The sequence below is a fragment of the Salvelinus alpinus genome, chromosome 5 (assembly GCF_045679555.1).
Source record: "Salvelinus alpinus chromosome 5, SLU_Salpinus.1, whole genome shotgun sequence".
In the NCBI taxonomy this organism is placed as follows: Eukaryota; Metazoa; Chordata; class Actinopteri; order Salmoniformes; family Salmonidae; genus Salvelinus; species Salvelinus alpinus.
Genome location: NC_092090.1, coordinates 94,118,875 through 94,140,917, shown reverse-complemented (window position 1 = coordinate 94,140,917; position 22,043 = coordinate 94,118,875). Strand labels below are relative to the sequence as shown.

Sequence of the window (22,043 nt, the reverse complement as noted above, 5' to 3'; positions counted from 1 at the left end):
ACCCCCTGAAATTTGACTCAGTTACTTGTATTTTTATATCTGAGATACACATTTCATGACTGTTCCATTGGCACACATTGCTGATATTGGTTACTTCAATGCCAAGGTAGCGTTGACCCCCAGCCGTTCCATATGTATTTGATCTATTTCAGAGCTACCCACTCCTCATTCAACTTGTCAACCAATCAGCAAGGAGAATCAGGTGTGCTAGTTAAAGCTACAACAAAATTGTGAAACGTCTGGGGGTCCCGAGTAGAGGTTTGAGAACCATTTAACCATCCTTAATTTAAAAGCTGTTTTCTTAACTGCAATTCTTCAAGACGTCGGTAGTTGGAGCGAAGGAACGGAGCGTTTCTTAAGAAGTGTAACGCTTTTTTGAGAGGCAAGGTAGAGAGGTTGTTGACTCAAAAATGCGAACGTGAGACAACTGCAGAACGGAAAGACGGACGGTCGGGTCCTCTAGTGTTGAGAAGAGTATCATCTGTAGTGGATTCCCGAGGTGCTGACTACAAAAGTGTGCTATCATTCTGAGAGTAAGGTGAGAACAACAAATGTGGTCTAGAAAGTTGAATTACTTTGTGTGCTGGAGGCGTTTCAATTTCGAACAGTCGAATTGCTGCCTTCATCAGTCTGAAATGTACTGCGATAATCACAGGTAGAACAGCAAAACATGTTTATTTAGTCACGGGAGTTGAGTAGTTGGCATATTACACAATCAAGAAATATAGCCTACCCTCCCAGTTTGAGACACTTTGTTGCTATAACACTTTTTGATGGCGTTTCAGTTATCCAGTAGCTTACAATGACAACTCCAGAGCTCTATATATAATGCAACTAAAATGTGGCTTTTCACACAGCCTGGTCTCATAGACTAAACTTAATATTGTGAACGTAAATCCGGGTTATCAAATTAGTATGGCATGTTGCTTTTCACACAGCCTGGTCTCATAGACTAAATGTAACATTGTGAACATAAATTTGGATTATCAAATTAGTATGGCATGTTGCATTTTGTATGGTTACAGAAGGTTACTTAATAACTTTGAGATCGGTGTCCTGTCCATGGGACTGTTGCACTAACGTAGGCTAATGCGATTAGGATGAGGTTGTAAGTAACAAGAACATTCCCAGGACATAGATATATCTGATATTGGCAGAAAGCTTAAATTATTGTTAATCAAACTGCACTGTCCAATTTACAGTAGCTATTACAGTGAAAGAATACCATGCTATTGTTTGAGGAGAGTGCACAGTTTTGAACATGAAAGTTATTAATAAACAAATTAATAGGCATATTTGGCCAGTCTTGATACAACATTTTGAACAGAAATACAATGGTTCATTGTATCAGTCTAAAACGGTGCACATACACTGCTGCCATCTAGCGGACAAAATCTAAATTGTATATAATACAATAATACATTATGGCCTTTCTCTTGCATTTCAGAGATGTTGGTACAAAAAATACAAAAGAACAGTTTTTTTTCTTCCTTTGTATTATCTTGTACCCGATCTATTGTGTTATATTCTCCTACATTCCTTTCACAATTACACAAACGTCATAGTGTTTCCTTTCAAATGGTACCAAGAATATGCATATCCCTGCTTCAGGGCCTGAGCTACAGGCAGTTAGATTTGGGTATGTCATTTTAGGTGCAAATTGGGAAAAAAGGGTTGGATCCTTAATTAAAAGAAAATTCCAAACAAAAGCTATATTTTTGTATTTGTTTCATTAATCCATTGTTGATAAAGTCCCAAAATGTTTTGCTTGTCAGAAATAATGTTTTCAACATATGTAACATTCGAAATACAGAAATATGAAGCGTTTTCAATCATATGATGCAAAAGGCATTATACAGGCGATTTTTCTGTATTTTAAAATATACATATCTTAAACTTGATAGCTGACATGCAAAACATTTTGGGACTATATCAACAACCGACTAATCGTTTTTGGGTGGCATTTTCCTTTAAGGCAAACAAAAAAAGTGTGGTTGGTTGGGTGTATAACACGAGCATGTAGCAACCCAAAGGTTGCGTGTTCGCATTTCATCCCAGTCAACATTTTAGCTAATTAGAAACTTTTCAACTATTTACTACTTTTTAGCGATTTTGCAACTACTTAGCATGTTAGCTAACCATAACCTTTTAGCGAACCCTAACCCTTTAACCTAACTCCTAACCTTAACCCCTAGCCTAGCCAAAGTTAGCCAGCTAGCTAACGTTAGCATTAGTCACCTAGCCATCTAGCTGACGTTAGCCAAACAAATTGGATTTCGTAACATATCATATGTTGTGCAAGTTCGTAACATATTGTAAATTTAGCAAATTCACAACATGTCAAACATTTTGCAAATTCGTAACATTTCAGAAGGAATGGATGATGGACATCCAGAAATGAATATATACCGTAAGAAACGTAACGTATACTCAATTGAGTTAATGGTATTTACATACAGAATAATACGAAATGGTCTGAGACCAGGTTGCAGCACATCTCAGCTAGCACATTTGGTTCCTTGGAAGTTGTTGGAACGTATGTGTTTGACCAGTAAAACATTACGTTTTTCAAACATTCTGAGAACAGAAGTGAACATTTTGCATGTTCTGGGAATGTTTATTTTTATGTTGCAGGGAGGATCTGAGAACGTTTTACTCTTGTTCCTTGAACGTTTTTCTGGGAGGTTTTATTAACGCTCTGAGAGAGCAAATTATTAGGTAATGAAATAACACTCTTGAGAACATTATCTAAATGTTGTGAAAGTTTTAGTTATTCAAAGTGTTATTTATTTCTATTCAATCTGTTGCGCTGAAGCGTAACAGATTCCGTGATAGAAATGAAATGGTAATTTACGATTGAGCCGACACATAGAGCGTGAATGTAGTCTGCTAAAGCTGGAACATTGCCTTTAAATTTAAATTACGCTGAATTTTCACGATATGGATTGAATAGAGCCCTAATAACAAAATGTACAGGTTATTTGGAGGTTTTTGAAAACCTTATTGAAACATTCAGTGAATGTTTTAAGATTTTTCTAATAACACTGCTAGCTTATTTTGGATAAGCACAGATAGGACCCATGGAAATTGATTTGCTTAGGCATTAATCATGCAAACACATGTATTTTCTATTGTGACACGGCATCAGTGAGAGATGAACCTATGATATTATTTTCTCTATCCATGGAATTCGTCCACTGCGCCACCAGGTTAGCGCTAGTATGCAATGTTTGTTTTTTTAAGCATACAAGCCTGTTCATTTTAGTCTAACAGACCCCATTTCAATGGAAACAAGCACTCATTAAGATCAGGTGTGGCCAATTAGTGGGCACGGTTAACACACCTGAACACACTTAACAATATTTTTGTTTCACGCTGAGAAATGCAAGTATATGTTTTTAAATAACGTTATTAGAGCGTTTTCTGAACGTTACTAACACGTTCTTGTTGTTTTTAATGGAATGTTTTCTTCATGTTCTGAAAATGGAATGTATAGCTGGTTTGGTTGTTTAGCAACAAAACCAATAGACTGGGTTGGCTTAGACTGTTAACATTTTAAACTATATTTTGTCTCCATGTTTATTGAAAATGAATACATTTGCACAATGAGCACCTTTTCGTCTCTCAAATACATCATTACAGTTGTTGGTTAGCTAGCGAATTTTTGCCATATTAGCATAGACGTGACATCGGTCAATACAAGGCATGGTATCAGTAACAAGATGCAACAAGCTGAAATGAGCCACCTACGATTCCCCACATGGCAGTTTCTTGTCATTGTTGCTAGCTATCTGACCGCTCAGAAGCATAACAACGCAAGCCTTCAGGCCACATCGATGCGCGCGCATCATTTTTGCGATGTTGTCAGCCAACCTGTCTATACTGTATGTTTTTAGAATGTCATCTGAAAGTTACTAAAGTTTTCTTCATGTTCTGAGAACGGAATTAAGAGCTTGTTGATATTATGTATATAATTATATATATTTTTAGAACATTCCTAAAATACTGCCAAGAACTGACATAAAAAATAACCATACCCCGGGCGCCGATGACGTGGATGTCGATTTAAGGCAGCCCCCCCGCACCTCCCTGATTCAGAGGGGTTGGGTTAAATGTGGAAGACACATTTCAGTTGAATACATTAAGTTGTACAACTGACTAGGTTACCCTTACCTACATTCTCTGAACATTCTTAGAACATTGCTTAAGTCACACCATTTTTGAAAACGGTCCCAGAATGTAGTAGAAATATAGCATTAAATACAACCACATGGGAACTTGTGTGGAATGTTCTGAGGAAGTACTGAAATTCCCACAGAAGAACATTGTTTCTTAAAAGTTCCCTGAACAATTTGAGAACATGACTTTAAATTTAATCATGAGGAAACCTGTAGGAAACGTAATGAGGAAGTACTGAAATTCCCCCAGAAAACCTTTTTCTTGATGTTCTTGGAACTATTTGACAACATTGCCAATGTCAAACCATTTGGAGAACGTTTCTAGACCATTACCAACAATGTAATTAAATGTAACGATGCATGAACTTTTAGGAAACCTTCTGTTAAAGTATTGAAATGCCAAGAAATTATATATTTTTTTGTTGTACAATTCCTTCAATGTGTTGAGAATGTTCCAAATCCAACCTACTATCCTGCACCATTCCCAGAAAGTTGTGGGAAGGTTCAAGGTCATATTCAAAGTAGCCACAGGACAACCACGCCCAGGGAAAGTGTCAACCTGGATGCTATAAGGCTGCATCCCAAATGGCACCATATTCCCTATTTATTGCACTACATTTGACCAGGGCCCCTAGGGTCGTTTTGACCAGGGCCCCTAGGGTCGTTTTGACCAGGGCCCCTAGGGTCGTTTTGACCAGGGCCCCTAGGGTAGTTTTGACCAGGGCCCCTAGGGTCGATTTGACCAGGGCCCCTAGGGTCGATTTGACCAGGGCCCCTAGGGTCGATTTGACCAGGGCCCCTAGGGTCGATTTGACCAGGGCCCCTAGGGTCGTTTTGACCAGGGCCCCTAGGGTCGTTGTGACCAGGGCCCCTAGGGTCGTTGTGACCAGGGCCCCTAGGGTCGTTTTGACCAGGGCCCCTAGGGTCGTTGTGACCAGGGCCCCTAGGGTCGTTTTGACCAGGGCCCCTAGGGTCGTTTTGACCAGGGCCCCTAGGGTCGATTTGACCAGGGCCCCTAGGGTCGTTGTGACCAGGGCCCCTAGGGTCGTATATGAGCTCTATTTTTGCCTGGTGTTAAGGTGACGCAAGTGTCAAACGCATGTTAGTTTGCAATTTCGTCATTTAAACTGGGGCACTGGCATTTTCCAGCCCTAACACCAGGTTCGGCAATTGACCCGTCTTATCTCAGCTCAGATGGGTGGGGTGGAAATATTTGAGGTATGTCCTTAACATGATCCAAAGTGCTAATTTCAGGCAGCGCTGATAGGGATATTTAAGACCAACCAAAAGCTGGTTTTAGCGGTAACACAGTTAGTTATGACATTAACTTTGACTGCAGAAACGCAGTCTATCTAGCCGTGACGCATTGTGCCCATATGGATATGGAACAAGAGTAGCCTAATGTGCTTTTGGTGCCTGTGTGCTTCGTATTTAGAAACATAAAAAATGAATGCTTTTTCTCCATTTAGTTTTATTTGACTAAAAACCAAGCATACCCCTCCTCTCAATGAAGGCTTTTTCTTTGTCTGTCCAATGCAATTGCAAGTAGACTGTTGAAAAAAAAGGGTTTGGCTCCTGAGACTGCTTGGAAATAGATCTTAATCACCAAATTTTTACTAAAATATCAAGTTTGAGAGGAGTAAAACAGTGAGATGACATTCCTTTTTTATCTCTGCATTGTAGGCAGACCCACATTATTTTAGCCATGCAGGTCCTGTTTTGGACGTGCATAAAACCCCCTCCATCATGTAGGTTACGTGTCCATGCCCATCATGAAACCTGTAAAAATGGCTTGTTTTCCATTTGATACGTTCAAAACCCAAGCCCTCCCTTAGGTCTACTGTAACGAAGGCTGGTTCAACAGCGATGAATGTCTTTGTTTTACTTTGGCAGTTTTATGATATCATTACATTTTAGATGTATTTATTGTCGTCGTTAAAACCAAAAAATGTGCTTGTATTTCATAGAATTGTATTACAACCAAACTTATTAGAATGATTCACATTTCTGGTTTCATGGTGACAACGTCCGTGGTGCGCTTGCGATGCAATTTGGGAGATGTGTGAATGCGATCTGATGTGTGAATGCGATCTGATCTGTAAGATGGTTCTGATTATGTTCATTAAACCTAGGCCTATTTGGGAGCAGCACAACGGTGAGAGGACGTTCTCTCTCTCTTTTTAGTTTATATAGGATCTTTGTCCAGTAACTGTGAAAAGTTTGGGATATGGGTAAAACCCTCCATCGTCTACGCTGTTTTAATACGATATGCCCACGGGGAGAAATGATGGTGTGACAGCCTATTGAAAACAAGGTTTTTATTTTGTTTAGAATTTGATGATAAGTATTCGTTCTGTTTTCATCAATAAATAATGTAATCTTACATCATGTAATTTACAGTAGGCCTAGCCCCTATACCTGTGTGAATGCTATTGAAGACATACAAGAACTTAGAACAATGTGGACTGCAAATGGGTTCAAGTTAACCTACTTAGCAAAGATAGGTCTACATTTTGTTATTTCATTTCTGTAAGCCATTTAACTAACTATAACGGACTGACATTGGAATTGGAGTTGATTCCAAGGCATTACGTAAAAGACCGTAAATACAAAACTTGAAGTAATTGCATATTTCGCCATGAAGCACGTTCTGATTGGCCAGTGAGAGGCCAAGCCTCGACACACCACACAACTCAAAATCAGGCCCTTTTGCGCTAACGCTAGCAAGTGCGCCGATAATTGTGATAGTGAAAATAGCAACAATATTTCTGTCACACCCCTGAACCTATAGCACTACCTACCGCCTGCTCTTAGATTGACCATCGTTAGGTTTGGTCAAACAGAGCCCTGTAAGACGTAGGGTGGCCTGATTTGGGACTTTGCCATAATAGCCTCTATCATTGCACTACTCTGTTTAGGAACCGAGGGGTCGGGGAGATGTGGATAGACACAACAGCAGTAGTTGTCTCCCTTTGTGTAAGACATTCACTATGCAGTTAGTTTAGCAAGATAAAAACAGGGTGAGCTATACACACTGTTATATACACAACTGCTGATGAGGAATGAGATCACGTTCCCTGATTGCCTCGATAGGCCTCGTATAGCATCTCCATGTGACAAATGGTGCGTAAAAAGGCTCTCATTACCTTGAATCAAGATGGGACTAAAGCCTCTCATTGCCATCATGATGAATACAGTGGCAGGAAGTCTATCATACGTAGCTTTGCAACAGCCTTGGCTTGGAGCTGATGTCCTGTCTGTGTAGTGTGAGGCAGCTTGATGTACCAGTACACCCCCTGGACAGGGCTCTAGTCTATCGTACAGCACTGTATATTCCATGCCTCTATGAGTCAAGGCTGGAAGTAATAGTGCCTAATACACTAGACGAAAGGAGAGAAAAGAACTCAAACCAAATAAAGCCCCTTACTGTATAGTCGCCCCCCTCCCCCCTCCCCTTTCTCTGAGTCTATAACCAGGCCCAGCTGTCTGTCAGTGTGGGTTATGACAAGCGTATGTCTGAGGAGTGTTTGACCATATGGCAATATGTGTCCAATTCTTACCTCTTCTCTCTGCGTGAGCTCTATCGCCTTGGGACCAAGCAGGAAAACAGTCAGCAAATATGAACAAGGCAAGTAGATGAGCAGATGTGTGTGTCAGAAATGAGACAGTGTGGCATTGTGAGGGTAGTTGTCTACTATTTAGCTAAGGCTTCTTAGATGAAAGCCAGCTTAATTGGGGAAAAACAATACGGATCCACAAAATCAGTTCACTGTTTCAATTGACTGTGTCATTTGGTTTATGAAATGGGAATTGTCCAAAACCCTGAACAGTTCCATGCTGTGTCTGTGGTGTGTCACTATGGGATCCCCTGACATCATCTGATGTCTCAGGAGGCTTTTGTGTGAGTGCTGAATTCAGTTCACATTATGATATGGAAGGAAAGCTAGAAGCCAAGAATAGCAGGTTTATTGAAGGAAATCTGAACTGCTATCTTTCTGTTTAAATGACAAAGCAGCAGGCAGGAACACACACCCATCTAGGCTGTCCGTGTGATTTGTACCTGTTTGACTATGGTGTGACTTCAAAAGAGCTCTGTTGCCACAGGGCGAGGTGTAAACCAATGGCCTTTTGACTGTAATTAACTGAGTTCCTGGATTCTACTAGACAATCAAAAAACTGTTCATCAACCTGAGAATCAGATAAGGGACATGATCAAGTTCTTAAGTTCACGTCCTACTTTGTCATTTCGAAAGAAGAACACTTTTTAATATTCCTTTCAAAGACTACACAATAATTATAACGTTACTGTAACAAAATCTAACTTTCCACTTATGGCTAATGGTTTCTCTCCATAGAGTTTTGAGTTGTATTAGTCGTATGTACAGGATACACATGGTAGATACACATGGTAGATACACATGGTAGATACACATGGTAGATAGACATGGTAGATAGACATGGTAGATCCACATGGTAGATACACATGGTAGATACACATGGTAGACACACCGTCCATGGAAATGCTTACTTGCAGGTTCCTTCTCGACAATGCAACAACAATAAGACATAATAAAAGATGAGAATACGAACATGAAGTCAAATGGCTCATTTAGAATATAATGAACATTTCAGCATAAGTATAATACAGGAAGACGTATATATTTTTAGAGAGAAAGGATCTTTTATAGGTCTACCCGAACAAGCCATGTAAACATCTTTCAGCACATTCTGGGTCATCAATAGTTCTAAGGATCTTTGATGGGGGGTGGGGCCACAAAATTTGAATTCATCATGGGGGGCAGATTTGCCAATTTGAAAAGTAATTTAATGCAATTCTACTCATTTGCCATGGGCAGAGAGAAAGATGTGCGGTTTTAAAGCCAATTTCTGGCAATTCTACTCATTTGAGAGTGAGAGTGACTAACAAAATCAATGGGAGCCCCCCGGTCCGTAATTCGACCATGATTACTATACGTTAAGATAGCTGGCCACTAGATTCATTTACAATCTTAATGTTGACATGGCTGACATGGCTAACTGAGTGACTGTCAGTGACTGACATAACAAGAGAAACTGCTGATGCACATTTCAAATGTTGTGTATTCTAACTCTAAATTGAGACCCCGACTCTGTTTCAAAAATGTTGTGTCCGCAGGCCTAGAAAAGGGCCACCAGTTTCCCATCCCAGGTGTAACACCTGCTGAGTATTTGGCTGTGTGCATCTCAAATGGCACCCTATTCCCTACATAGTGCACTACTTTTAACCAGAGCCTTATGGGCCTCCCTATGGGCCTGGTCAAAACTAGTGCACTATGTAGGGAAAAGGGTGCTATTTAGGACACAACCTGGGTCCAGGTCTGAGTTATGGGTAACTGCATACATGGAGTGTGTCAAAGTGGGCGTGTCAACAGAAGTGGGAGGATCAACAAAAGAGGCTGTATGGGAAGCGAATCAGCTAATTGGGCAGATTTGTTGTCACTCAAGACCGTTTTGCATGGCTGATTGGGCTACACGACGAGTCAATTGTTGACAACTGTGGCATTTTTGCTAAGCCTAACTCCAACCCGCTATGTTAGTTCTCTTAACCCGCTACGTTAGTTCTCTTAACCCACTACGTTAGTTCTCTTAACCCGCTACGTTAGTTCTCTTAACCCGCTACGTTAGTTCTCTTAACCCGCTACGTTAGTTCTCTTAACCCGCTACGTTAGTTCTCTTAACCCGCTACGTTAGTTCTCTTAACCCGCTACGTTAGTTCTCTTAACCCGCTATGTTAGTTCTCTTAACCGCTACGTTAGTTATCTTAACCCGCTACGTTAGTTCTCTTAACCTGCTATGTAAACATTAAGCTGACCCGCGGTGCACCTGGTTATGGCCGGTGTAACCAGTAATGGAGAGCTTATGTTACACCATCACTGTTGATCCTCCTACTCATGTTACACCATCGCTGTTGATCCACCTACTCATGTTACACCATCACTGTTGATCCACCTACTCATGTTACACCATCACTGTTGATCCACCTACTCATGTTACACCATCACTGTTGATCCACCTACTCATGTTACGCCATCACTGTTGATCCACCTACTCATGTTACACCATCACTGTTGGTCCACCCACTTCTTTTGCAACGCCCACTTTCAGACACTTGCCGCGTTCACGTGCTAGTCGGAACTAGGAAACTCTGAAATTTGCTAACTGATTGCTAACTGAAAGTTGCTAACTGGTTGTAGTTATACACCTTCCGCGTTCAATGAATCAGCATGTCGGACATTTCCGAGTTTCCTAGTTCTGACTAGCATGTGAACGTGGCAACTCCAAGTATGCAGTTACCCATACTTGGACCCTGCAGCCAAACTTCCTTCTCTGTAATGACAGGAAGTAAGCCCAGCCAATAGGGGAAGAAATTCTGAGCTCACTTTAATGAGTAAACTTTGGGGTGCGTTCAGCAGGGCACAATGTTGTGGAACTTTCTGATTATAAATCTGTTATGTAAAAGAAACATGCCTCCTAACATGTAGAGTAAGGACTCATGTCGGCGTCATTCATTACATTTCTATCTGCAATGTTCCACAACGTTTTCCTACTGAACGTGGCCCTGCAAGGCCAGCACGTTTGGCGACGTGGTTGATGCAGGAGTCTAGCGAGCTACATGTCTTTGGCTGGGTTACAGTAGAGAGTAGAAGAACGTGTCTGTTCTGCAGAATGCAGTCTAGCTGTTTGATGTCGAAGCTTGATATTCCCGACAACAACGATGGGTTTTAAAGCCAATAATTATCTGGATCTACACATGGTAATATTCCAGATCTAATTTCCACAGGCGGCTAATCAAAGATAATCCGATTAGCATACATTATCCGGGATGTGGTGAAGCTGATGGGAAAAAGGGACTGACTGTCACATCGTGTGTGATTCACAGATGGCTTTCATTTTGTAGCACTTAGTTTTTTTCTTTGGCACTGTAACGAGGATGAGTTGGACTCTTGACACCTCTTGGTTTTTGCCCCTCTAGCGCTTTGATATCTCTGTACACACACTGGGTAGAACTCCTCAAGGGAGACAACATAGAATTCCAAGTTGATGGAGAATTAAACTGAAGTAGAACAATACAACAAACTGACTTTGTGTCTATAGTATATAATGTACAGTACAAAAGTTTGGGCACACCTACTCATTCAAGGGTTTTTCTTTGTTTTTACTATTTTCTACATTGTAAAATAATAGTGAAAACATTTAACGTTCTGAAATCATGTAGTAACCTAAAAAGTGTAAGTGTGTGTGTATATAATATAAACAGTTGAAGTCGGAAGTTTACATACCTAAGCCTAATACATTTAAATTAAGTTTTTCACAATTCCTGACATTTAATCCTAGTACAATTCCCTGTCTTAGGTCAGTTAGGATCACCACGTTATTTTAAGAATGTGAAATGTCAGAATAATAGTAGAGAGAATCATTTATTTCAGCTTTTATTTCTTTCATCACATTCCCAGTGGGTCAGAAGTTTACATGCACTCAATTAGTATTTGGTAGCATTGCCTTTAAATTGTTTAACTTGGGTCAAACGTTTCGGGTAGCCTTCCACAAGCTTCCCACAATAAGTTGGGTGAATTTTGGCCCATTCCTCCTGACAGAGCTGGTGTAACCGAGTCAGGTTTGTAGGCCTCCTTGCTCACACATGCTTTTTCAGTTCTGCCCACACATTTTCTATAGGATTGAGGTCAGGGCTTTGTGATGGCCACTCCAATACCTTGACCTTGTTGTCCTTAAGCCATTTTGCCACAACTTTGGAAGTATGCTTGGGGTCATTGTCCGTTTGCGACCAAGCTTTAACTTCCTGACTGATGTCTTGATGTTGCTTCAATATATCCACATAATTTCCCTTCCTCATGAAGCCATCTATTTTGTGAAGTGCCACCAGTCCCTCCTGCAGCAAAGCACCCCCACAACATGATGCTGCCACCCCCGTGCTTCACGGCTGGGATGGTGTTCTTTTGCTTGCAAGCCTCCCCCTTTTTCCTCCAAACATAATGATGGTCATTATGGCCAAACAGTTCTATTTTTGTTTCATCAGACCAGAGGACATTTCTCCAAAAAGTACGATCTTTGTCCCCATGTGCAGATGCAAACCGTAGTCTGGCTTTTTTATGGCGGTTTTGGAGCAGTGGCTTCTTCCTTGCTGAGCGGCCTTTCTGGTTATGTCGATATAGGACTCGTTTTACTGTGGATATAGATACTTTTGTACCTGTTTCCTCCAGCATCTTCACAAGGTCCTTTGCTGTTGTTCTGGGATTGATTTGCACTTTTCGCACCATAGTACGTTCATCTCTAGGAGACAGAACGCGTCTCCTTCCTGTGAGGTATGACGGCTGCGTGGTCCCATGGTGTTTATACTTGTGTACTATTGTTTGTACAGATGAACGTGATACCTTCAGGCATTTGGAAATTGCTCCCAAGGATGAACCAGACTTGTGGAGGTCTTACATTTTTTATTCTGAGGTCTTGGCTGATTTCTTTTGATTTTCCCATGATGTCAAGCAAAGAGGCACAGAGTTTGAAGGTAGGCCTTGAAATACATCCACAGGTACACCTCCAATTGACTGAAATTATGACAATTAGCCTATCAGAAGCTTCTAAAGCCATGACATCATTTTCTGGAATTTTCCAAGCTGTTTAAAGACACAGCCAACTTAGTGTATGTAAACTTCTGACCCGCTGGAATTGTGATACAGTGAATTATAAGTGGAATAATCTGTCTATAAACAATTGTTGGAAAAATTACTTGTGTCATGCACAAAGCAGATGTCCTAACCGACTTGCCAAAACTATAGTTTGTTAACAAGAAATTTGTGGAATGGTTGAAAAACGAGTTTTAATGATTCCAACCTAAGTGTATGTAAACTTCCGACTTCAACTGTGTATACATACATACATACATACATACATACATACATACATACATACATACATACATACATACATACATACATACATACATACATGAGAATCTTCAAAGTAGCCACCCTTTGCCTTGATGACAGCTTTGCATTCTCTCAACCAATTTCATGAGGTAGTCACCTGGAATGCATTTCAATTAACAGGTGTGCCTTGTTAAAAGTTCATTTGTGGAATTTATTTCCTTTAATGCGTTTGAGCCAGTCAGTTGTTGTGACAAGGTAGGTTGTGGTATACAGAAGATAGCCCTATTTGGTAAAGTTTCAAGTCCATATTATGGCAAGACAGCTCAAATAAGCAAAGAGAAACGACAGTACATCATTACTTTAAGACATGAAGGTCAGTCAATACAAGAACTTTGAACTTGTCTTCAAGTGCAGTCACAAAAACCATCAAGCGCGATGATGAAACTGGCTCTCATGAGGACCGCCACAGGAAAGGAAGACCCAGAGTTACCTCTGCTGCAGAGTATAAGTTCATTACAGTTACCAGCCTCAGAAATTTCAGCCCAAATAATTACTTCACAGAGTTCAAGCAACAGACACATCTCAACATCAACTGTTTAGAGGAGACTGTGTGAATCAGGCCTTCATGGTCGAATTGCTGCAAAGAAACCACTACTAAAGGACACCAATAAGAAGAAGAGACTTGCTTGGGCCAAGAAACACGAGCAACGGACATTAGACCAGTGGTAATCTGGCCTTTGGTCTGATGAGTTCTTTGGTTGAGATATTTGGTTCCAACCGCTGTGTCTTTGTGAGACGCAGTGTAGGTGAAATGATGATCTCCGCATGTGTCGTTCCCACCATGGTGCACGGAGGAGGTGTGATGGTGCTTTGCTGGTGACACTGTCAGTGATTTATTTAGAATTCAAGGCACAGTTAACCAGCATGGCTACCATCACTGTAGTGATACGCCATCCCATCTGGTTTGACTTAGTGGGACTGTCATTTGTTTTTCAACAGGACAATGACCCAACACACCTCCAGGCTGTGTAAGGTCTTTTTGAATGAAAAGGAGAGTGATGGAGTGCCGTATCAGAACCTGGCCTCCACAATTACCCGACCTCAGCCCAATTGAGATGGTTTGAGTCAGACCGCAGAGTGAAGGAAAAGCAGCCAACAAGTGCTCAGCATATGTGGGAACTCCTTCAAGACTGTTGGAAAAACATTCCAGGTGAAGCTGGTTGAGATAATGTCAAGAGTGTGCAAGGGTGTCATTAAGTTACTACATGATTGGTTACTACATGATTACATATGTGTTATTTCATAGTTTTGATGTCTTCACTATTATTCTACAATGTAGAAGATAGTAAAAAATAAAGATACATTCTTCAGTAAGTAGGTGTGTCCAAACGTTTGACAGGTGCTGTATATGAATGAAAGGTTACAAAGGAGACTGGCAGCCTGGAGTTTGATCTTGACTTATTTTCTGCTCCTTGTTTCTTGGGTTATCACAAATCTGCCGAGGATGGTCAAGAGGCTAGTGAAGGAGTAGATGTGCTCACATCATTTCTTTGAACATGAATGGAAACGCTGTTGAGGGATTTACAGTATGAGCAGAAAGCTACCGGTGCTCGTGTTATAGTCAACGTACACTTACGTGGACATATCTTTGATTGGAATGGCCAATCTTCGATTGGAATGGCTTTGGTTTTGGATAATATTTGACAATAATATCCGTTACTGTACTATAAGCCCATGTGAGACCTAGCTATATGGGTATGACATTAGGTCACCACTGGTAAGCCTTGTCTGAGCCAGGTACAGCACTGGAGTTTCAGGTCTAGCACTGCAATGTAACAGTCTTCTCTCTGCTCCCATGATTTTATTTCTTTTTCTGAGGAATTCTATTTTCATTCAAATATCCCTTCTTTTGCTCCTCAACTGCACATGAATCTTAACTATTTTAGCACTGTGTTAGCAAATAGAGGATGATATTATCTACACCTGATAGCTCCGGTTAGATAGTTATCTAGCAGGAAATTGGGCAATTTGGGCCCAGCTGCTGGAGGTGAGTGATGAGGTGGGACTGACCGAGTGAGGTGGGCCCACAGCGGGTTGAGCCCAAGGGGAAAAGGGAATACAGGGAGCTCCTGCCAGTTCCTCTTGTCTGGTCCCACACACCGATTTAACTGGTTCTGTGTGTCTCACCGGTTCAGATGGGACTAACACCAGGGATGACTTTTAACCTACTTACCACACATGATTCAGTCCTAGGCGGAGTGGGCGCCCATCTGTAACTTTTCAGAGTTCCCTCTCTTGTTCACACTAGTCCCAGGTTTCCATATATTCTCTCTCTCCTCTCACATATGAATATCCTCTTCTCACTCACACACACTTTGATCGGCTATGTAAAGGTCCTCTAGCTCGGTCTGCCCAGAGGACTAGCCTCTCTCGGTCGGTCTGCCCAAAGGACTAGCCTCTCTCGGTCGGTCTGCCCAAAGGACTAGCTCCTCTAGGTCGGTCTGCCTACAGGACTAGCTCCTCTAGGTCGGTCTGCCTACAGGACTAGCTCCTCTAGGTCGGTCTGCCTACAGGACTAGCTCCTCTAGGTCGGTCTGCCTAGAGGACTAGCTCCTCTAGGTCGGTCTGCCCACAGGACTAGCTCCTCTAGGTCGGTCTGCCTACAGGACTAGCCTCTCTAGGTCGGTCTGCCTACAGGACTAGCTCCTCTAGGTCGGTCTGCCTACAGGACTAGCTCCTCTAGGTCGGTCTGCCTACAGGACTAGCTCCTCTAGGTCGGTCTGCCCACAGGACTAGCTCCTCTAGGTCGGTCTGCCTACAGGACTAGCTCCTCTAGGTCGGTCTGCCTACAGGACTAGCTCCTCTAGGTCGGTCTGCCCACAGGACTAGCCTCTCTCGGTCGGTCTGCCCAGAGGACTAGCTCCTCTAGGTCGGTCTGCCCACAGGACTAGCTCCTCTAGGTCGGTCTGCCCACAGGACTAGCTCCTCTAGGTCGGCCTGCCCACAGGACTAGCTCCTCTAGGTCGGTCTGCCTACAGGACTAGCTCCTCTAGGTCGGTCTGCCTACAGGACTAGCTCCTCTAGCACGGTCTGCCTACAGGACTAGCCTCTCTCGGTCGGTCTGCCCACAGAACTAGCTCCTCTAGGTCGGTCTGCCCACAGGACTAGCTCCTCTAGGTCGGTCTGCCCACAGGACTAGCTCCTCTAGCACGGTCTGCCCACCATCACTAGGTGTGTGTTCCAAATCACACCCTATTTCCTACATAGTGCACTACTTTTGACCACAAGCCTATGGGCAAATAGGGTGCCATTTGGGACACGACCTAGATCATCTACAGTATGTGGTTAGGACAGGCCCATGATGCCTCACCAAGGTAATCGCTAAAAGATCAATCACTGAAAGATAATCACTGAGGCCAAAATTCCTTTAGGAAGAGGAGTGATAGCTGGTCATCTTGTTCCACTTTAGAATAATTTCACTCATCCCCCTTTTCGTACCTCACTGACACTCGACTCTTTTGTCTTGGGTACCATTTCTTCCTTGATAATGTCACAACTATTAATCTCCCACAATTTGCCCAAATGTGCTTCAGTCTCAGTGGTTAAGGAGGGAGAGAGAAAAGGGGGAGAGGGAGAGAGAAAAGGGGGAGAGGGAGAGGGAGGATAAATTATTTCAAGCTGTTGCCCTGGTGAGTGATTTGCCCGGAAGGGCTTTAGCATACTGAGAGATGGAAAGCATTGGCTTCCTGTTATTAGAGGAATACATGGGGAATGAGTGAGAGAGAAAGAGAGGGAATGAGAGAGAGGAAGGAGAGCTTGAGAGAGAGGAAGCAATATGGAGAGAGTAATGGAGAGAGAGAGGGGAAAACGTCTTAAGCAGATGGTATTGATGATGAATGAATACTTCTCCCTGACATGGAGGAATGCCATTTGCAGCCCAGACAGGGAAGGACAGAGTTGAAAGTGGTAAGGCTACAATGTGACAGTTCAAAGTTTGCGGTGTTCATGAAAAGTTCCCAACACCTTTTTATAGAAGGCTCATGTTGAGGCTCCTCTCTTAGGCAGGCAGCTCTCCCTTTGGCCCCCATTCAGTCCCAGGGGCAGAGCTCTGCTACTACAGTCCTGCAGGCAAGAGAGGAGTGCTGCAGGAGAGGAATGACAAATGGGCTCCCCCGTCTTCGCTCATGAGTTGTGCAGATGTGTGTGTGTGTGTGTGTGACCGCCTGTGTGTGTAGGGTTTTAAAGCTACGCAGGCAACACCACCCGTTGTTAATAATCAAACTGCCCTTCTCTCTCCCCGCTCTCTTCTCCCTCTCTCTTCCCTTCTCCCTCTCTCATCTCTCCTCCCTCTCCTCTCTCTTCTCTCCACTCTCTTCTCACTCCGCTCTCTCCGCTCTCTTCTCTACTCTCCCTTTCTCCGCTCCTCTCTCCGCTCTCCTCTCTCTCCGCTCTCTCCGCTCTCCTCTCTCTCTGCTCTCTTCTCTCTCCGCTCTCTTCTCCTCTCTCTTCTCTTCTCCCTCTCTCTCCCCTCTCTCCGCTCTCCGCTCCTCTCCCCTCTCTCCGCTCTCTCCACTCCTCTCCCCGCTCTCCGCTCTCTCCACTCCTCTCCCCGCTCTCCGCTCTCTCCACTCCGCTCTCCGCTCTCTCTACTCCTCGCCCACTCTCTTCTCTCTCTGCTCTCTTCTCTCTCCGCTCTCTTCTCTCTCCGCTCTCTTCTCTCTCCCGCTCTCTCCGTTCTCTTCTCTCTCCGCTCTCTTCTCTTCTCCCTCTCTCATCTCTCCTCTCTCTGCTCTCCGCTATCTGCTCTCCACTCCTCTCCCCGCTCTCTCCACTCCTCTCCCCGCTCTCTCCACTCCTCTCCCCGCTCTCTCCACTCTCTTCTCTCCGCTCTCTTCTCTCCGCTATCTTCTCCTCTCTCCGCTATCTTCTCCTCTCTCTGCTATCTTCTCCGCTATCTTCTCCTCTCTCCGCTATCTTCTCCACTCTCCGCTCTCTGCTCTCCGCTCTCCTCTCTCTCCGCTCCTCTCTCCGCTCTCTTCTCCCTCTCTCTTCTCTTCTCCCTCTCACTTCTCTTCTCCCTCTCTCATCTCTCCTCTCTCTGCTCTCCGCTATCGGCTCCCCGCTCTCTCCACTCCTCTCCACGCTCTCCGCTCTCTTCTCTCCGCTCTCTTCTCTCCGCTCTCTTCTCACTCTTCTCTCTCCGCCTCTCTCCGCTCTTCTTCTCTCTTCTCTACTCTCCTCTCTCCCCTCTCTGCTCTCCGTACCGCTCTCTGCTCTCCGATCTCCTCTCTCTCCGCTCTCTTCTCACTCTCTTCTCTCCGCTCTCTTCTCACTCTCCTCTCTCCGCTCTCTTCTCCGCTCTCTTCTCACTCTCTTCTCTCCGCTCTCTTCTCACTCTCCTCTCTCCGCTCTCTGCTCCTCTCTCCGCTCTCCTCTCTCTCCGCTCTCTTCTCTACTCTCTGCTCTCCGCTCTCCTCTCTCTCCACTCTCCTCTCTCTCCGCTCTTCTCTCTCCCGCTCTCTTCTCTCTCCCGCTCTCTTCTCTCTCCCGCTCTCTCCCGCTCTCTCCGCTCTCTTCTCCCTCCCTCTCTCTGCTCTCCGCTCTCTGCTCTCCACTCCTCTCCCCGCTCTGTCCACTCCTCTCCCCGCTCTCTGCTTTCTCCACTCCTCTCCCCGCTCTCTTCTCTCCGCTCTCTGCTCTCTCCACTCTTCTCCCCGCTCTCCGCTCTCTTCTCTCCGCTCTCTTCTCACTCCGCTCTCTCCGCTCTTCTCTCTCCGCTCTCTTTTCCTCTCTCCGCTCTCTTCTCTACTCTACTCTTCTCTCTGCTCTCCGCTCCTCTCTCCGCTCTCCTCTCTCCTCTTTCTCCGCTCTTCTCTCTCTCCGCTCTCTTCTCTCCGCTCTCTCGGCTCTCTCCGCTCTTCTCTCTCCGCTCTCTTCTGCTCTCTCTTCTCTTCTCCCTCTCTCTGCTCTCTGCTCTCCGCTCTCTCCACTCCTCTCCCCGCTCTCTCCACTCCTCTCCCCGCTCTCCGCTCTCGCCACTCCTCGCCCGCTCTCCGCTCACCCCGCTCTCTTCTCTCTACGCTCTCTTCTCTGTCCACTCTCTTCTCTGTCCGCTCTCTTCTCTCGCCGCTCTCTTCTCTCCCCCTCTCTCTCCGCTTTTCTATCTCCGCTCTCTTCTCCTCTCTCTTCTCTTCTCCCTCTCTCTTCTCCTCTCTCTTCTCCCTCTCTCTTCTCCCTCTCTCCTCTCTCTGCTCTCCATGCCTCACCCCGCTCTCCGCTCTCTCCACTCCTCACCCCGCTCTCCGTTCTCTCCACTCCTCACCCCGCTCTCCGCTCTCTCCACTCCTCACCCCGCTCTCCCTCTCTCCACTCCTCGCCCCGCTCTCTTCTCTCTCCGCTCTCTTCTCTCTCCGCTCTCTTCTCTCTCCCCGCTCTCTTCTCCGCTCTCTCTCTCTCCCTCGCTTTCTTCTCTCTCTCTCTCTCTTCTCGCTCTCTTCTTTCTCTCCATCTTCCTCTTGCTCCACTCTCTTCTTGCTCCGCTCTCTGCTTTCTTCTCTCTCCTCGCTCTCTTCTCGCTCGCTCTCTTCTCTACTCTCTTTCCCCTCTCCTCTCTCTCCTCGCTCTCGCTCTCTCCTCGCTCTCTCCTCGCTCTCGCTCTCTTCTCGCTCTCTTCTCGATCGCTCTCGCTCTCTCCTCGCTCTCTCCTCGCTCTCTCCTCTCTCTTCTCTCTCTCTCTCTCCTCGCTCTCCTTTTCCTCTCCGCTCTCCTCTTGCTCCACTCTCTTCTCGCTCCGCTCTCTTCTCTCCCTCGCTTTCTTCTCTCTCTCTCTCTCTCCTCGCTCTCTTCTTTCTCTCCACCCTCCTCTTGCTCCACTCTCTTCTCGCTCCGCTCTCTGCTTTCTTCTCTCTCTCTCCTCGCTCTCTTGTCTCTCGCTCTCTTGTCTCTCGCTCTCTTCTCGCTCTCCTCACTCTCCTCTCTCTCCGCTCTCTTCTCTCTTCACTCTCTTCTCTCTCTCTTTCTCTGCTCTCTTCACTCTCTCCTCGCTCTCTTCTCTCTCTCCTCGCTCTCTTCTCTCTCTCCTCGCTCTCTTCTCTCCGCTCTCTGCTCTCTCCACTCTTCTCCCCGCTCTCCGCTCTCTTCTCTCCGCTCTCTTCTCACTCCGCTCTCTCCGCTCTTCTCTCTCCGCTCTCTTTTCCTCTCTCCGCTCTCTTCTCTACTCTACTCTTCTCTCTGCTCTCCGCTCCTCTCTCCGCTCTCCTCTCTCCTCTTTCTCCGCTCTTCTCTCTCTCCGCTCTCTTCTCTCCGCTCTCTCGGCTCTCTCGGCTCTTCTCTCTCCGCTCTCTTCTGCTCTCTCTTCTCTTCTCCCTCTCTCTGCTCTCTGCTCTCCGCTCTCTCCACTCCTCTCCCCGCTCTCTCCACTCCTCTCCCCGCTCTCCGCTCTCGCCACTCCTCGCCCGCTCTCCGCTCACCCCGCTCTCTTCTCTCTACGCTCTCTTCTCTGTCCACTCTCTTCTCTGTCCGCTCTCTTCTCTCGCCGCTCTCTTCTCTCCCCCTCTCTCTCCGCTTTTCTATCTCCGCTCTCTTCTCCTCTCTCTTCTCTTCTCCCTCTCTCTTCTCCTCTCTCTTCTCCCTCTCTCTTCTCCCTCTCTCCTCTCTCTGCTCTCCATGCCTCACCCCGCTCTCCGCTCTCTCCACTCCTCACCCCGCTCTCCGTTCTCTCCACTCCTCACCCCGCTCTCCGCTCTCTCCACTCCTCACCCCGCTCTCCCTCTCTCCACTCCTCGCCCCGCTCTCTTCTCTCTCCGCTCTCTTCTCTCTCCGCTCTCTTCTCTCTCCCCGCTCTCTTCTCCGCTCTCTCTCTCTCTCTCCTCGCTTTCTTCTCTCTCTCTCTCTCTCTTCTTTCTCTCCATCTTCCTCTTGCTCCACTCTCTTCTTGCTCCGCTCTCTGCTTTCTTCTCTCTCCTCGCTCTCTTCTCGCTCGCTCTCTTCTCTACTCTCTTTCCCCTCTCCTCTCTCTCCTCGCTCTCGCTCTCTCCTCGCTCTCTCCTCGCTCTCGCTCTCTTCTCGCTCTCTTCTCGATCGCTCTCGCTCTCTCCTCGCTCTCTCCTCGCTCTCTCCTCTCTCTTCTCTCTCTCTCTCTCCTCGCTCTCCTTTTCCTCTCCGCTCTCCTCTTGCTCCACTCTCTTCTCGCTCCGCTCTCTTCTCTCCCTCGCTTTCTTCTCTCTCTCTCTCTCTCCTCGCTCTCTTCTTTCTCTCCACCCTCCTCTTGCTCCACTCTCTTCTCGCTCCGCTCTCTGCTTTCTTCTCTCTCTCTCCTCGCTCTCTTGTCTCTCGCTCTCTTGTCTCTCGCTCTCTTCTCGCTCTCCTCACTCTCCTCTCTCTCCGCTCTCTTCTCTCTTCACTCTCTTCTCTCTCTCTTTCTCTGCTCTCTTCACTCTCTCCTCGCTCTCTTCTCTCTCTCCTCGCTCTCTTCTCTCTCTCCTCGCTCTCTTCTCTCTCTCCTCGCTCTCTTCTCTCTCTGCTCTCTTCTCCGCTCTCTCTCCACTCTCTTCTCTCTCCACTCTCTTCTCTCCTCTTTCTCTCAGCTCTCCTCTTGCTCCGCTCTCTTTCTCTCTCTCCGCTCTCTTCTCCGCTCTCTCTCTCCTCGCTTTCTTCTCTCTCTCTCCTCGCTCTCTTCTTTCTCTCCACCCTCCTCTTGCTCCACTCTCTTCTCGCTCCGCTCTCTTCTCTCTCTCTCCTCGCTCTCTTCTCCGCTCTCTTCTCTCCTCGCTCTCTTCTCTCCTCTTGCTCTTCTCTCCTCTTGCTCTTCTCTCCTCTTGCTCCGCTCTCCTCTTGCTCTCCTCTTGCTCCGCTCTCCGCTCTCTCTCTCTCTGTCCTTGCTCTCCTCTCTCTCTCTCTCTCTCTCTCTCTCCTCGCTCTCTTCTTTCTCTCTGCTCTCCTCTTG

The 22,043-nt window shown here is 45.5% G+C and overlaps 1 protein-coding gene across 1 annotated transcript in view; it reads left to right on the top strand.

Annotated features, from left to right (window-relative positions):
- Positions 1–364: 364 nt before the first annotated feature.
- The window catches only part of bmpr1ba (bone morphogenetic protein receptor, type IBa), a 150,708-nt gene continuing 129,029 nt past the window's right edge, over positions 365–22,043 (top strand). The window contains exon 1 of the mRNA XM_071404227.1: positions 365–538. The gene's annotated coding sequence lies outside the window, so the exon portion shown is untranslated. The remainder of the gene's footprint in view (positions 539–22,043) is intronic.